Source organism: Podarcis melisellensis (genome assembly GCF_964234715.1).
Source record: "Podarcis melisellensis genome assembly, chromosome: 4".
NCBI lineage: Eukaryota > Metazoa > Chordata > Lepidosauria > Squamata > Lacertidae > Podarcis > Podarcis melisellensis.
In genome coordinates this window covers 53,894,758-53,912,455 of record NC_138531.1, presented here as the reverse complement: position 1 = coordinate 53,912,455, position 17,698 = coordinate 53,894,758, and the positions used below count along the sequence as shown (strand labels likewise).

Here is a 17,698-nt window from a genome sequence, read left to right as displayed (position 1 = left end):
CTTTACTATTTAAGAGTGAAATAAAGAAAGCAAAAACTTTTGTTTGACGGAATTGAGTAATGTTTATTGAATACTAGACTAGTGTAACAAGGCATATTCTTCACAAAACCCAAAATATTTGACATGATACCATGCATCTGTAATATTCAATTTTGTTTTGTTAACTTTATAGTGTTGTGGCACCCACCCTTTGGAATTCCCTCCCCTTCTTAAACATTAGACAGGTGACATCCCTGTTGTCTTTTTGGTGCCTCCTGAAGACCCTTCTCTTCCAATAAGACTTTTAAGTGGAGATCTTTTCAGGATTTCATCAAGTTTTCTGTGCTGTCTCCTAAGATGAGTTGCTGATTGTTCCCGGAATGTAAGGATCAGACTACACATTGTGTGCAAATATAGGTAACCTAACCCAACTGGTCCATTCCTGTATGGAAAAGCAGGTTTGAGAGAGCATGGTGCTTTTCTGCTGCAACGGCCACTCCCCAACACACTACCTACTTCAACAAGATTCCAGATGACCTGTTTCGTCACACAAATAAGACAGCAGGAGCAGATTCCTGTTCCACCTGGAATGTCCCCTCCTCGTCCACCTGGCCAGGATCGTTATGGCTTGCTAGATGTTGATGTGGCTTGTTGTTTCTTTTCTCCAAAAAAAAAAAAGTATATCAATATTAGTTGTAAGCTGCTTAGGAAGGTTTTGTTTCCTGAAGGGTAAGATATCAATTATTATAATAAATAATCTTCCCTTGCCACTTCAGCAATCTAAATTGCAACCCCCCCCAAGCTGTTTTTTGAGGGAAGAAAGGGCCTTCAGGGGGTAGTTACACATTTCCTTTGTTCTGCATCATAGAGGCCACTTTAAATTATTCCATGTGGCAGCTGTCCCTATGTGATGAAACATTTATGTACAGCACATTGTTGCATGGTTCTAACAATTTTTTCTGAGCTTTGCAGGCCTTTCCCTTGTTTTCCATTTATACATTTGCAAAAATGTGGAGAAAATTCAGACCTTGTGAAGAACCACTGCACACAAATGGATTCCTATATGGAGGCAGCAGTAAGGTATATAGATTTCAATGGAACTTCCTTCCATGTTAGAGTGCTTAAAATCATATTGTGAGACAAAATTTGCTTCCTTCTGCTGTTTTTCATTTCTAAATAACTGAACATGATGGGTGATAAGTAACATTCTTACATTTTGCAATGTAAAATAATTAACACTAAATCACATATTATATGGTAAAGGTAAAGGGACCCCTGACCATTAGGCCCAGTCGTGACTGACTCTAGGGTTGCGGCGCTCATCTCACTTTATTGGCAGAGGGAGCCGGCATACAGCTTCCGGGGTCATGTGGCCAGCATTACTAAGCTGCTTCTGGCAAACCAGAACAGCGCACGGAAATGCCGTTTACCTTCCCACTGGAGCGGTACCAATTTATCTACTTGCACTTTGACGTGCTTTCGAACTGCTAGGTTGGCAGGAGCAGGGACCGAGCAATGGGAGCTCACCCCATCGCAGGGATTAGAACCACCGACCTTCTGATCGGCAAGTCCTAGGCTCTGTGGTTTAATCCACAGCACCACCCACGTCCCTATAACATTCCACAATATGGCTTCTCCTACTTGTGCCGTTCTATTCATCTTTGGGAGCAATTAACAAAAAATTATAAAAACTAATCATGCAATATTTAAACAATATTCTCCTGGCAATTCTTATCTGTGTGGTGTTAATGCTCATTAAATGGATAGTAATAGATGTTTAAACTGATCCTATCATGATATGTAACAAACCTGCATATCCATAACAGTTATGGCACAAAAATATTCTTGCTTTCTCCACCAGCACAACAAAATTGGTTTTTATTCTAATCCAAGAAATCTGACATGAGGAGTATTATGATCCTGATGTGAGTGACATGGCTGTTGGCATTTTACAGTGTTCAAAATCCATTTTGTGAGCCTGCAAAGCTGTCCGTTCCAATTGGAATATGTGTATATTTAGTTTGTTGGGCCTAAACCCTGTCTGTCACCCACAGAGAGCATACACATATATTCTGTCTAGGCTGCTTTTTACAATTTAAATCTGCCATGTTACCTAGCTGAGGCGCAGTTACTTTGCTCTTATGCATGATATAACTGAATACTTGGCCAGCTCTCACTGACCCAGGACCTTTGAGGCATAGTCGTGAACTTACTGCCACATTGAGATGCCTAAGGTTTAAAAAAAGGGGAAGGTAGCTCCTTTTTTGGTAGTGAAGGAGAGACTGGCCATCAATTTATGTTTACAGACTGTAGATGCCTTTGCCGAGAATCTCATATACGTTTAGTAATATGGGTAATCTTTTGCAGTCCATATGTCTAATCTCCACATTATCTGACTTTCAGAAATCACCAAGCTTGAAAACCTGGCTTCCTTTAGATTTTCACCCAGTAAGACTATTCTTCTAATACTGGTTCTTCTGTTAGATGATTATTGTAATTGAGTTCTGAGAACGATATATAGTTAGAAGCAATGGTGCTCTGCAAGCATGTGCATATAATACTATATACAAACACAAAATAATGAGGACAGAGAAGAGATGAAAAAAGCATTTTGCAAATCTGTTTTAAAAGTTGTAGTGGCAAGGATATATTTGTAATTTACCTAATTACCTAATTAGCAATGGGACATTAGAAAGAGGAACATGCTGACCTCTTCTCTATTTTGCCTTTGATGGAAGGAAGTTGGGTAAATCTTTAGGATAAACCCAAGCTTTCCCCTTTAAATTCAAGTGGATTGGGAACTTCCTTGGTTGGCAGAAGGAGGCTGTAGCTTAGTTCTCAAAAATAAAAACCACACTCTTTTATTGGGCCTAGAACAGGTTGTGGCCCTCCAGATGTAGAATTACAATTTGCATCATCTCGGAGCATTGGCTGTGCCATCTGACAACATCTGGGGAGTGACAGGTTTGCCATCCCTGGCTCAGGGTAAAATCCCTCATGCTAGGGAAGCTGAAGCTGACATCAGGAGAGGTGACAGCATACTTGCTACATCACCTTCATTCAGTCAACTGTGTATGCCAGGAATAGGATAACTGCCCTTATCTGCGGTACTAAATGGCCTTATCACTGTTTAAACCTATCAAAGCAAGAAAGGAAGGCCCTGTTTTATAATGGAGGCAACACAAGTTAGGCGTGTGACTCTTTTATATTACAGTCAGTAGTTTAGACCAGAGGATGTTTTGATAATAGACCAAAAGGAATGTAGAAAACTGTAATAAATAGTATTACGGCAGCATGGATTGGTCTGTTTAAAAAGTTCGTAATGACACGCAACTCAATTCTAGGCATGTTTACTCAAGAGTCCTACTCTGTTGAATAGGACTTTCCTGTAGAAAGAGTGCAGCCTTTAATCCTGGAATGGTGGGCAGCTGTCCTTTATAATATTTATTTTGCTGTTGTAGTTGTTTGCTTGTGTTCATCCACTCAATGACCAATACAGAATAGCTACTAACTAGTAATATCCAGATAATGGAAAGCTGTAATTGGCACATAGCACTTTCTGTATTTCTCTGAAGAGTTGGAACAAGTGTGTGAAATGTTGGTTATTGCATTCTTACTATGGAAGTGAAACATCTTTATTTGTAAAGGTCTGTACTTTTACCCCATGCATCCTTTAAATCTATATTTACAGCAAAGATGGGGAATCTGTATGCGTCCCCCACACCTGCCCCAGATATGTCTGGACTCAGTCTCCCATCAGCCCCAGCCAGCATGGCCATTGATGATGGGAGTTGTAGTCTAACAATATCTAGATACTTATACATGAAGGATGCTTTCCAGAACAAATCAACTAGTTAGAGTAATAAAACTGCCATATATATATATATATATATATCAATATATATATATATATATATATATATATATATATATATATATATATCACCAAGATTTACTCACCCATTGATGCTAGGCCCAGCAAAGAAAGGATAAAAGTTAATAAATCTGTCAGACATTCTCAGCGCTAGAGGATCAACCAGGAGCCTTCAGATCTTCTCTTATTCTGCTGCCCCACGTGGCAAGCCAACAAGACTGTATGGGAGGCTGTGGTGTGCTTTTGGATTCTAGACTAGAGCCACTCCACACACCCAGGCAGGCAGCCTGCTGACTCTTCCTGACCTCGCTTTGTGCTGTTGCCTAAGGAAAAGCACTGACTAAATCATGGGATAAATTATTCAGTTTGTCAACTTACATTCTCATTCCCTTATATTGTATAATACTTTCTGAGTGCTATGATATATTTGTATATTTTTGTGCATTTCAGTCTCTTCATTATTCACAAGTTACCCTTGATTCATGACAAGTTAAGATTTTTTTTTAAGAGGGTGTCTTTTCCCCAAACCAAAGACATAAAGTATGTGAGACTAATCAATCTTAATTTATTTCATCCTTCTGCCCTGCCTCTCAATATATAGTGTAAGCAAAAAAAGAAAAAAAAAAACACAAAAAACTAGAGCTGTTTGTGAATGTACATGGCAGTTATCCCTTCAACTCAGTTGCTCCTTCTGCTAAGCTACCACACTCCACCACACTCCCCACCCTTGAGCTCAAAGAATGATTTGGGTTTTAGCTGGCAGAGGGCAGGTAGGAGGAGGCAGCTGTGATGAACAAGAAAATCATGAAAGTGCAAACACGCAGACAGCCTCATGCTTCACTGGTTTGCAGTTATAATTGTGATGGCTTATATGTGCTCATCAAGAAGAATGATGCAATATTATTTGCAAGTATAACTAGTTATTTCTATCAGTGAAGAAATGAAGAGCTAAGAGTGAAATATGCAATCATTTCATTTGACTAATTTAATATATATGTATTACTGATTCAGGAACTCGTTGACTCCGTTTAATAACTCTGGAAGATACCAAGTTTCTTTGGAAACCCAAGTCACTGTTACTTCACCTATAACTGGTGTTTGATTGAAGTTGGAGCTTGGTTTTGGCTTCTGTTTCACTTTCTCTGTGGTTTCACTGTTAAGCAATCGGTTCTGTGGTTTTTCTGACTTGTAACATCAAGGGGGAAGCCCCTGCTCATACATAAGTGTTGGAGCTTCAGATTGCAGCGTAGTTTATTAGAAGACTGCTTTAGCAACATGAGCCACAATCCAGTAAATACATTGAATGCACAGAAGATACGCACACCCACCTTTTTCCACTGGCGTTTGCCACATTTGCTTTTAACACTGAACTCCAACAATTTTACACTACTTTTATTTCTCTCGTTTTTTAAAAAAAGTTTTAGTTCTTAGTGCTGCCAAGCCGGTAGACTTCAGAACCAGGGTGGTGATGAAGGGACAACTATGACCAAGATCTAATCAGGCCACTTCACATGTGCCAAGTCACATCTGCACATGAAGGGGTAGGCAGCCACAGCCCTTTGTGCCAACTTGAATACCACTCTAGAGGGTCCCCTGTCACCTTTAAGAAGAAAATCAGGGGCCACAATGAGAAGTAGAATCTGAGCAACCCCTATGTGTGTGTAGAATGCACTATGTTTGATCCTGACCTGCACTTGAGGAAGGTGGTAGGCAATTTTTGTCATTTCCTCCTTACCTCTGGAATGCTGGTAAGCCCCTGGAGCAACAGCAGGAGCCTGCAAAAATATCCTCATGGAGAGTGAGGAGTCTACTGGATCTCAGTCCCTTCCATGAATAGAAATGAGTTATCTCATTCATGGAAGGCACACCCATGCATGTAAATCTTTGGATCCTTGCCCCTGTGTATGCGTGCATCTGTGGCCTGGGATACTTAGACTGGCATTGATCACATCCCTGGATACTTCCTGTATTACCTTCTACTCTCTCCAAATTCTGGCAAATAGGAGAACGTATTTCCATCCTAGAGTTTGTGCTGCTCTTCTGCCTTTCAAGCACATCACCCAGGCACCTTTGGGAGCTTTCACCTGGTGACTGTAATGTTTGAATGGGCCTGTTCTTCCATGAACCATGTTGGAGGTGGTCTGAAATGTACTGATAAATATATTTACATTTATTCTCCAATCTCAAACACTGAGATTGCTCTTGTTTGTTTGGAATTTATTATACTTTTTTTTTTGCATCGCAGATACAATCCAGTGGGATGGGTGGTATATTTGTAGGGCAATGACTTAAAGGCAAGTACTGCAAAGATTGAAAAACAGAATTTGGCACTTAGAGAGGCAAAGAGTGCCACCTGCTGGGATTTCCTAGGTTGCATTTTCTTTCTTGGTAATGGCTATTGCACATTTTTCAGTATTAATGTAAAGTAGATGAATTTCAGTAGGATTACCACTTTACAGCAAAAGACTAACAATGATTGTGGAACAAGCTTTTGTGGACAGATGAAGTGGAAAGTGCATGAATACTCATGCCATAATAATTGTTGTTAGTCTTTCTAAGATGCATGCTTACTGAAATTACGGGTAATCAATTTGCAGTTGAAAGTAAAGAGTTAAGTACATCATGCCAGTCTTACTGATATTTATTCAAAGGGCAGTTCCACTGAATTCAACAGGTCTTATATCCAAGTAAGGTATTTAATTTCAAATGTATTGATATCCAGTATTTTGAAGGGAGGTACGAAGGTTGGTTTTGGTCAAATTAGATTGGAGACCATTCATCTACTAACAAGGAAGGGTATAGCTGTATGACAGAGCATGTAATTTCATGCAGTAGGTCTTGGGTTCAGTTCCTGGCATCTCCAGGTAAGACTGGAAAAAAGTCTGGCTGAAACCCTGGAGGACCACTGCCAATCAGTGGAGACAATAATGAGCTAGACAGACCAATGGCAGAAGACCCTATCTTTAGCAGTCTGATTGGTGGCTTTTCACTCTACCTGTATAAATGGGATCATAACCATCAAAAAATATCTTTGTATATTTAAAAGAATACAAATAAAATGTTATTAAAGATTAAAAAACCCCCAAAATAAACCACATATTGAGGCAGACAAGAGGGAGTGGAACAGAGGCATAATAATAAAAATCCTTGGAGCCTAGGCAAAGTAACTGGACTTCATTGTTGAAGAAGAAATAGCCAAGGGCTAAAGGTAAAGTATGGGGTGCTGGTGGCGCTGTGGATTAAACCACAGAGCCTAGGGCTTGCCAATCAGAAGGTTGGCGGTTCAAATCCCTGCGACGGGGTGAGCTCCCGCTGCTCGGTCCCTGCTCCTGCCAACCTAGCAGTTTCGAAGCACGTCAAAGTGCAAGTAGATACAGTAAATACTGTAGGTACTGCTCCAGCGGGAAGGTAAATGGAGTTTCCGTGTGCTGCTCTGGTTCACCAGAAGCAGCTTTGTCATGCTGGCCACATGAGCCAGAAGCTGTACGCCGGCTCCCTCAGCCAGTAAACCAAGACGAGCGCCACAACTCCAGAGTTGTCCACAACTGGACCTAATGGTCAGGGGTCCCTTTATCTTTACCTTTAAAGATAAAGTAGAAGCAACAGGTATCACAGAATGCAGGGTCTTAATTGGGAGACCTGTCCACATTTGGCGAACAGTCATGAAAGTGTTGCTGCAAGGCATGTTAGTTTGATCATCACTTACGTCTTCCTCTTTTCTGTTTTTTTCTTTCCCTCACATTTGGTCAGCCACACTGTCCATCCATCTTTCCTTTCCTTGTCTTTCTTTTCCAACTTCCAGTGCTGCAGTCTCACTCTTTTTTCCAACTCCTAGTGCTTGCACACATGCCTGTGCACTGTGCATGGGGGCAGCTGTTACTGACGCTGTAAGAAGATGGGCATGCAAGCAAAGAGGGGCTACAGCTGACTCCCACTGTTGTTTCCTGGCCCATAGATTGAGAAACACTGGTCTAGAAGGCTAAAGCACTGTTTTAATGGAAGCAGCCAGAGAAAAATAAGAGATAGCCACTTGATGGCAGCAGTGTAGTAAAGGAGGAGGAGGAGGAGAACTTGTCTTGGCTGGCTGGCTTGTCTTCCCTCTCACTTTGCAGTCTATAGCCCTGCATTGTTGCACAAGGAAACTATGTAATTTCACAGTCTTTCTCTCTATATTTGTTATGTTTGGAACTTGTGAGTGAGGAGCAACAATTCTGGAAATTTCTGCAACAGTTAGCAGGAGAAAGTATGCTATCCTCTAAGGTTTCTGGGGAGAAGTGGAGGCTATTGTAGATTTCAAGGAAATCAGATATTCCTCCTGTCCAAGCAAATTATCAAAATAAGTAGTGTGGACTGAATCCAGAAAACAGTGCCCAGGGCTTGGTAGCTGTCAAGTATTTCTCCATGAAAATCTCTACTTTGTTCTTGTCTATGTTTTGCCTGTGATGGACTTTGTACTTACGGCAAAGTAGAGAGGTGTCAGCTGACTTGAAAAGATAACTGAGTAACATGCAAAAATCGTAAGGTAGGGGTGTTGGTCTAATGGGGGGCAGGGCGCTCAAAAAGCCACAATAGGGGGATAATCTCTATTGGGACCACCTAAATTTCACAAAGTACCCGCAAGCTTTTGAATTCTCCAGAAATCATCTTCACACTGGATGTAGAGCAAAACAACAAGGAGGGAAAAAAATCATGCTGTTTGATCCTAACAGTCTGAGCTTGTGCAGGGCACGTTAGGCAGATGAAGTTTGTAATCCTAACCACTGCTTTCCCCCCAAGGGGTACGCAGTGCTGGCACCTCTTTTTTGTTGTTGTTAAAAAGTGTAGCACTACTGTAACAACTTCATGGTGAGTACCGGCACCTATTTTTCTAGAAAAAAAGGACTGATCCTAACTACACTTTGCTAGATAGTAAGCCTCATTAAACACAATGAGACTTATTTCTGAGTAAACAGGCACTGAAAGACTGAAATCCTATGCTCACTTGCTTCCTAGTAAATGAGTACAGTAAGTCCACAAATTACGGCAGGGTTACATTCTGGGGATCGCACCTAAAGCCAAAATTACATATGGTCAAAACCCATAGGGTTCAATGGTGGGTGGGAATGCCAAATTCATTTTTCCTGGAACACCCACACCTTTTATTTTTTGCAATGTGTGTAAAGTTGAATGTGCACAAGTTAAATGCACTAAGTTGTGGACTTATATGGGATTGCAGCCCTAGGCAGCAAAAGCAAACAGTATCTCATGCACTGTAGATTTGGGGGGTGGGTATATTTACAGAAACCTTTTGTAGGTGCCATAGGAGGTACTGGTGGGGACACTGGTGCCCAAGGGTACCATGTTGGTAAAAACTGTTCCAAGAGCTTGAGGCAAGAACTGAGTCACAAAATATACTCTGCTAGATCTTTCATGCTTTCTTTCATAATTTTGCAGTTTTCAACCTGTGACTTTTGCCATCAATGCATGTTGAGATACAGACAAGGGCTGGATTATGCCTCTGTCATGGTCATTTCATGATTTTCAGCAGGAATTTATTTGTGATGCTTATGACTAGTAGGCACGTTGCTTCATACAGGAAACACGGTTTGTATTCATGCAACTACCAGCTTCTCAATAGCCTTTGGCTGAATTTTCTGTCCCAGATCTCTTTCACTGAGTTATTCTACTATAATAGGAGGACTTTTTTTCCAGCCGGGACTCACCCAAACTGAGTTCCGTCACCTCTTTGATGTGTTCCGGCACCTCTTTGTAGCATACAGCAGCTGTACAGTGGCAAGGCGCCCAGAGCTGCGTGTTGGAGGCTTCAGGCTGCATGCCGCTTGTGGCTTTGTTTCTGTGGCGACATTGTAATGCGGTTGCAGTGATGCTGGCGGTGGGGCAATCAGGCGAAGAAGAATTCCCCCGCAAAAAAGCATTTCCTCCCCTAAAATAAGCTCAACAATTTATTTGTTGTCCATCAAAAAAAAGTGGGAGTTCCTGACCTTTTTCTGGTAAAAAGCACTGTATAATATACAAGAGAGGGTGCAACAGTCAAGAACGTGGTTTCTTAAACCTCTGCTGCCTTATTGCTATATTCATTCATGAGAAAGGTTTCGGGTATAAACTCTGAGGAATGAACTCCATCTGCTGCCTTGTAGGACATTTTTGGGAGAAGAAAAGGCCAAGGAATAAACCCTACACAAATCCAGCAGAGAGTGGTTGGGTGGCATGTTCTTCTCTACCAAGGCAAAATGGTGAGTATCCTGGAGACAGCCAAGTTCAAGTCACTGAGACCAGCTGGGCTTGATTGTCACCAGGTGATCGGCACTGAACTGTGTTTGCGTTACACGGCGCTATCACAGTGCCCAATGTGACAAAGATCAGTCCTTGGCAGATAGCAAGAGCCTCCTCCAGCCAAAGAGGACCTATAGCACAAAACATAAAGTGTGGTCTCAAATAAACACTGCCACAAGAGTCATAGCTGAACTTTGTGGATGCTTTTCTGATTCTGTTGAATAAGCACTACTGCTTGTTGAGCACTAGAGACAGGTTGAAGAAACCACATCTAAGAAGCAACCTATGCCTTCTTTTGGCAAAAGAGAACCGCAGAGCCCCAACTGGTTTGAGGCTGGCATAAAGGACACAGTGCCTGTTATTGCTGCAAAGCATGAGGCTCTTGTGAACTACAAGCATACAACCTGCAAGAAGACATATACTTGTATTCAAGTAGCAACAGGGATCTGTTCACCTGGCCTATCTCCATGCCAAGACAAGAGTGTTGTGGGTTCATATCTGAGAGATGCTGTTTGCAGAAGATGCAGCCTTGACAGCACACTCTGAGGAAGCTCCACAGAGAGACTCATCAACCTTTTTGCCCAAGCCTGCAGGAAGTTCAGCCTCACTATCAGCCTGATGAAGACCAACTTCCTTCTCTGGAAAGGAAATTGAGTTGAACACTCCTAATTCTGTCCATACCTGGAGCTGGCCCTTCATTCAGTCTCCTTTTGTAAAATACTTCCCCTATTTCTGCTTCCATAGTTAGTTACTTCAAAAGTTTTCTTGCCATTAGCTACTGAGCTGAAAGCAGAACACATACACACAGTGACAGAGAAGAATTGCCATTATATTTTTTTCATTCTACCATCACATTTTGTGTACACTTAATCACAAAGAAACCAGTTTCAGATGTTATCAACCATTTGTGAGAGTCACATTTTATAGCTGTCAAGTAGGGAATTCTCCCTCATGAATTATTTCCAACTGAATAAAAGTCTCACCTGCATTGTAATCCTGTGCAATTACTGGGAAATTTCATTGATTTCAATAAGATTGATTGATTCTGCACAGGACTGCAGAACTACAGTTTGATTTCATCTTTCGGTGCTGTTGCCTGGATGAGGACAGGATTGTTACAGGAGAAAACAGCAGTCATTCTTTCCATTGCTACTGCTGACCAAACAGCCATGGCCCTTTCTGCCGTGGCGCTGGGTAAGAGCATGACCACATAGAGCAGCACAAACAGAAAGAACAGACAAGAGTTCCAACACAGGTCAGAATACGTTACTGGAAAGTATTATCTCTATATATTACTAACAAACAGAGCTCTGAATATTGGCATTGAGGAATACCACCCAAGTAGGGAGGTAAGGGAAGAGCACTTGGGTGGCAGCATTATCTCAGTTACTTGCTCACTGTCGCCTACAGAGCCTAAGCCTGTTGAAGTTGTTTACTAACTTTTACTCCTTACTGCCCCAGTGTCTCATCTTTTCCCAGGCAGCCTTCCAACAAGGACAAGAACAAGTATGTTTTCCACTCCCAGTGCAATTCAGATGACAGTAGACTGACAACTAGACTAAAAACAGTAATGACCAGTGTGACTCCAGCACTTCCTTTGTGGTAATGCCACGTTAATGCTGTAGGGCCCTGTAACTTTGTGAACAGTTTAACGAACACATAAGTATCCTAGCATGAGAATGCCAGGATGCAGAATGCAGGCAGTGTTCCTCTGCTACCACATAGTTTTCACAGGCACAAGAGCCCTGGTGCAACATAAGAGTTTGGCAACCCTACTTTTCTATTTTTAGTTCTGGTTTTCAAAACAACATCATTGAGGCTATTCAATAAGAACATTTGCTTGTTTTACAATAAAGAAGTTGAGAGAGTGCTGCTGCAATCAGGTCCTTCTTACAGGCTTCCCTTAGGCACCTGGTTGGCCATGGTGACAGCAGGATGCTGGAGTGATGAGTGATTCGCCTGATCCAGCAGGCTGTTCATATGCTTATGTTATGATGATCCCATACATGGCACTGGGGGAGGAAAGAAGGCATATCCTGGATAAGACCACTGGGAGACTGTAAAAGCCCCACCATGTGCTTTTCTGTCTATCTCCATGACCATGCAGTCAAGCGTATTGCTCTGTTGAACAAGAGGACTGGGTTTTATTCTTCATCTCACCAACTCTTTCTGAAATGGTTACTTTTGCCCCATGCAGGGCTTGACTTCCTATATGTTGCTGGTGGGATTCATTCCCTGCCTGCCATTTTTCTTTGTGTCCTTCACAGAACTACAGTGGTACCTCGGGTTACATACGCTTTAGGTTACATACGCTTCAGGTTACAGACTCCGCTAATCCAGAAATAGTACCTCGGGTTAAGAACTTGCTTCAGGGTGAGAACAGAAATCATGCTCCGGCAACGCGGCAGCAGCAGGAGGCCCCATTAGCTAAAGTGGTGCTTCAGGTTAAGAACAGTTTCAGGTTAAGAACACACCTCCAGAACGAATTAAGTTCTTAACCCGAGGTACCACTGTATGAGGTATCTCAGTTTACTTCCTGTAAGCCTGCATGCCTCCTTCCTGCGGGGTTGTGGAACTGGATTACTTATGACTGGAACAACATTCCTTCAGACCCTATTCAACCAAGAAAAAACGGGCTTTTCTGCGAGTCAGGGGATCCAAGTCCAAGGAAGGAGTCCCGGAGCTTGTTACTTCCTGCCTAAGCCAGTGAACTGTGGTATAAGATGAATTGGAGGATGCACTGTGAACGCTTTCTGGCTGCATACTTGTGGAATGATTTCCTGCTATCAGTGATTGGTACCTTCCATACATGGTTTCCATACATTGCATTCCATACATTGGTTTCCACTTCTCAACCCCCACCTCCAAAAGAAAGCATTCTGTTGAGAAACAATCTGTATCTAGGACAATGTACTGTATATTTTTACCTGTTTTATGGCTTTCCTTGCCTGGAGGATATTAGGTCATAAATGTATAGGGGACCAAAGGTTATTGGCTCAGGATAAGACTTTTCTTTCTGCTTGTTTTATTTTACAACAGATCTAGTTGTTCACTTTCATCAGCCATTCAAAAAGACCCTAGTCTACAGTGTGTCCCCAACCCGCCACAAGTAAGACCATCAAGTCCAGAAATTAAAATTACCCAGCTGTACCACTTATTTTCCATACAGGGTTAGGGAATGACAGCTTTTCCTAATTGATTAAGGCTCTTGTATACAGTATGTGGTGTCAATCGTTAGCATATTATATGCTTTGATTGATAGCCTATATGGGAAGAGATATAAAAGAGTGTGTGAACAGATATTGATGGGATAATCTGCTTACTCAGAGTGCATTACAAATGTGTCAAGAATGTTTCTGCAGGAAAAACTCAGACTTCAGCTAGTTTCATAGAGAGTAGGCACCCCGTATATGTAGCTGATTTAAGCATACAGCTCTGATAATGAGAATGGTACTTAGCTAAGGCAAGAGAATGCCGCTATATAAGATCTGTATAATTTCAGAGGCATACCTAGGCTCCTTTGTGCCCATTACTCCCTTGACAAGGAGCCTTAGAGTATCTCTTTCCCCATTTTTTTCTGGTTTGGCAAATGTTTGTTTGCTGTGACATATCAGGAATGTAGACTAAGTTATAAAGCATGGAATCATGAGGCAGGAGTGGGGGAGGAGAGGAGAGGAAAGGAGAGGTTAATTCTGTGTTTCACTTCACTTGAAACAATACACACAGCCATGGTGGTGGTGAGGGCATTAAGACCATTAAGTCCAGGTAGCTGCACCACTGGTACATTCAACAGAAATATTCACTTCTAAATAAAAATAAAGGAGCATCAAATGGTTCCTCTGGTCCATGAAAGCTTCTGCCCCTGCTGCCTTTCCCAGATACCCTTCTTCTGTTTCTTTTTGTTTTTGCACACATCTTTTCGTTGCTGGATTTCCCTTTCTCATTCATTCCTCTATCCTCTTCTCATTCCCCCTCTTTATTTCCTTCTTTTTATTTATCCCCCTCTTTCTTCTCCTCCTCTGCCCCTTCTATTTTAGTAAAATTTGTCACTCCTCTGCCTCACCTGATGTAGTGCTGCCACCTGCAGTGGCACTGCCCTGCCTGCTCGCCCCCCCCCCCCCCCCGCACAGGCCCTGCAGGAGCTGCCCCCTCCTTCTCAAGGCCAGTCCTCGGTACACCCCTGTGAAGGCCTGTGAACTCCACTTTTGTGGGTTCCCAGCAGCTGCTGTTATGACTAAGTAAAGTTGCCTTAAACATCACAATGGTGTGGTTATTGAAGAAATCCACCACACTACTGAGCTTCTTTGAGAGTGAGATAACATATAATAAATTCAGAAATACTGAGCCAGGAATAATTTCTAACCAAGTTAGGGTTACATGAATTCAGCATCTAGCAAAACAGTTTTGTCACTATAAAGTTTCAAAATAGCTTTGTGATTTTTATTTTTTAGTTGCACGTGGGAAATCAGCTGAGGGATATGTTGGTTTAAAAAACAACAACTGGTGGATAAGTGTGCAGAGACCTATGTGTAGAGGGGTGTCCTACTTGCCATCCTCAGGACTCTTGAGAAACTCACCAAACCTGCTGCATCTGAAACTGGGTGTGGAGAGTGAAGCTGGCGGCTAAATGGGACACTGCTGTGGGCAGCCAGAGGACGCTCCATCCACCTTGGTGCCTGCCCATAAAAAGCAAGCCCAGCAAGAGTAGTGTGATGTCAGCAGCAACCCTTCTATTTGTGAGACATTTAAAGTTTGTTTGGGCCTTGGGTAAGAGGACATAAGAACATAAGAATGGCCCATCTAGTCCAGCATCCTGTTCTCATGGTGACCAGCCAGGGGAAGCCTCCAAGCAGGACGCAAACTCCTGCGGCTTCCAGCAACTGGTATTTAGAAACACTGCTGCCTCTGACCATCAGTAGTCTTATCCTCCATTAATTTGCCCAATTCTCTTTTAATGCCAACCATGTCTAGCACTGTGTTCTGTCAGAGCAAGTTCCATAAGTCACCATTAAGTTCTATGTGAAGAAGCACTTTCTTTTATCTGAGAGCTAGGGTGGATGGGTGGTGCCCTGGGCGAGAGTCAGGAGGATAAGAGGGGAGAGTGTGTCTCTATTTTTTAGTCATTTATATTAACATTTGTCTACAGTAAGCCTGCAACTGATGCACATTTAACTTATCTGCATTCAGGTTTATGCACTTGGCAAAAAAAAAGTGGGCGGGCATCTGGGAAAAAAGAAAACCCTTTGGCAATCCCACCTGCCATTGCACCCAGTGTGTTTTGACTACATGTGATTTTGGCTTTAGGCATAATCTCCAGAGCATAACCTCTACATATGTTGAAGGCTTACTGTGTATTGAACTGTATTGTTATAACATTTTTGTTGCTTTAGTTTTCTGTAAGCCACTTAGTGATACTTCTGTATATCAACTGGCATAGAAATGGTCTAAATAAATAAATGTTTGGCTGAGTTGTGAGCTGGGTTTGTGGTGCAGTATGTAGAGAAGCAGTCACATTACCGCATTGCCATATGCTGAATTCTGCATGGCTTATTCTCTTTCCTTAGCATGCAAAACTGGTTGCATAAATTGGCCCTCACCCAGGAACAATGAGATGACAGAACTGTTAAGAAATGTTTCTCTCCGTGAATGCTAGTACAGTCAGCTGAATACATTATGTTGACAATAAAACTAATGCCTAAGGTATGGGCACAGCACACGTTTGCTCCAATGTTCTCAACCTACAACAATTGCTGCAACTGTGTCTCTCATGGAAGCCAGCATCTTGAGAAACCATAAAGTGGGTAGCTACGTGTTGCACATGGTGTGTGTTTTTCAGGGGGCACTCAGGGGTATGCAGTACTGGCACCTCTCTTTTTTCAGTTAAAAAGTGTGGCACTTACTGTAACAACTTCATAGTGAGTACCGGCACCTATTTTTCTAGGAAAAATACATTGGTTGCACATAATGATTATCTCCTCATCATGAAATATCCTTTGTATAAGCAAATGGCATTATGTGTATGCAGGAGACCCTGACTTCAGTCTTCTCTGAGCCACTTGGTCAAATCATTATCCTGCATGGTTGCTTTGTAAGTTTTGAAATTCATATACAAATTCATGTGCAAACCACACATACATTAGGAACAAAGGAAGCTTCCTTATATCAAGTCAGACTGGTGGTCCATCTAGTATTATCTCTACACTAACCGGCAGCAGCTCTCCATGTTCCACGTAGGGGACATTCCTAGTCCTACCTGGTGATGCCAGGGGATTGGACCTGGGCCTTCTGTTTGCAAAGCAAATGCTTGACCACTGAGCTACATATCTTCCCCTATTCTAGCATATGCTACAAAACACAACCAATTAAGCCTTCCCAGATCATATACGACTAATGAATACATGCATATGTAGCCGTCACAGATCAGCCTGTACATTCTGGCTCTTTATCCCCAGAAAAAAGGAAACTGCCTTTTACCGAATCAGACCATTAAGTTTATGTATAGTAGTACTGTCTATGCTGACCAGGCTTTTAGATGGAATATTTCCAGCCTGCTGTGGACATGTGGAGGGTTAAACCTGGGACCTTCTTTAGCGCTGAGCTATGGTGCCTGCAAAATGATTTTTCTTTTTTGTAATACAGTGGTACCTCTGGATGCGAACGGGATCTGTTCCGGAGCCCTGTTCACATCCTGAGTAGAACGCAACCTGCGTAGGCGCACACGCGGGTCGCCACTTCTGCACATGCGCTTGATGTCATTTTGAGCGTCTGCACATGCGCGACGAAACCTGGAAGTAACCTGTTCCGTTACTTCTGGGTCACAACCTGAAAAGATTTAACCCGAGGTATGGCTGTATTTGAAGCTGTCAGATGAGATTAGAATGGTAAAATATGATTTGGTTCACCAAACATCACTAGTGAAATAAGTAGTAGAGGTGGCACTGAAATAATATAGCGCCTACATATATAAATATAAATATAAATACATATACACGTGTGTGTGTGTGCTGGGATGGAGATGCTCATGAACCGCGCAGCCACCCTTTCCAGTGGAAAGGGATAAGCCAGTGAGGTTCAGGTTGTCAAAGTGATACGCTAAGGACCATCAGCCCCGCGCTTTCGGAAACAGAGTCATTTGCTAAGCCGACATTACCCAAATAGGTCAAGCTCCGAAACAGGCCCTGACTTGCTCCTTGGTCTCTGAGCACCAGTCACCTGAATGCTTGAGGCGAAAAAGGGAGCAGCCCGACCTCGTGATCCTCCCTCGTCCGGCGCATTCGCTTCGGCTGCCACTCGTGAGCATCGCTTCTACTTGTCTCCAAGGGAATTGCTGCCAAGCGGATAGAACAACGAGTCTCTCTCCCCGCCCGCCGCACACAGGGCGGGCGATAGGAGACCTCTCCGGGCGGGAGGCCTGTCAAGGCCCCCTCGCACTGCCGAAGCTCTGACTAAGAAAAGGCGCTCGAGCTGCCATTGGCTCGGATAAAGGGGCCGAGGTTTCTCTCTCCCCTTCTGGTTGGAGAAGGCGGGAGAGCGTCGGCCGGGCGATTGGCCGCCTCGTCTCGCGAAGGCGGG

The 17,698-nt window shown here is 42.7% G+C and overlaps 1 long non-coding RNA gene across 2 annotated transcripts; it reads right to left on the bottom strand.

Moving 5' to 3' along the window:
• Positions 1–85: 85 nt before the first annotated feature.
• LOC309368215 lies at positions 86–17,637 on the bottom strand. Of its 2 annotated transcripts, none has more exons than XR_014167642.1 (3): positions 17,339–17,637; positions 3,940–4,176; positions 86–636 (listed from the first exon to the last, which is right to left on the bottom strand). It is a non-coding gene; the product is annotated as an uncharacterized lncRNA (long non-coding RNA). The 2 variants fall into 2 exon arrangements; XR_014167643.1 differs by lacking the exon at positions 17,339–17,637 and adding an exon at positions 9,556–9,799.
• Positions 17,638–17,698: the final 61 nt, after the last annotated feature.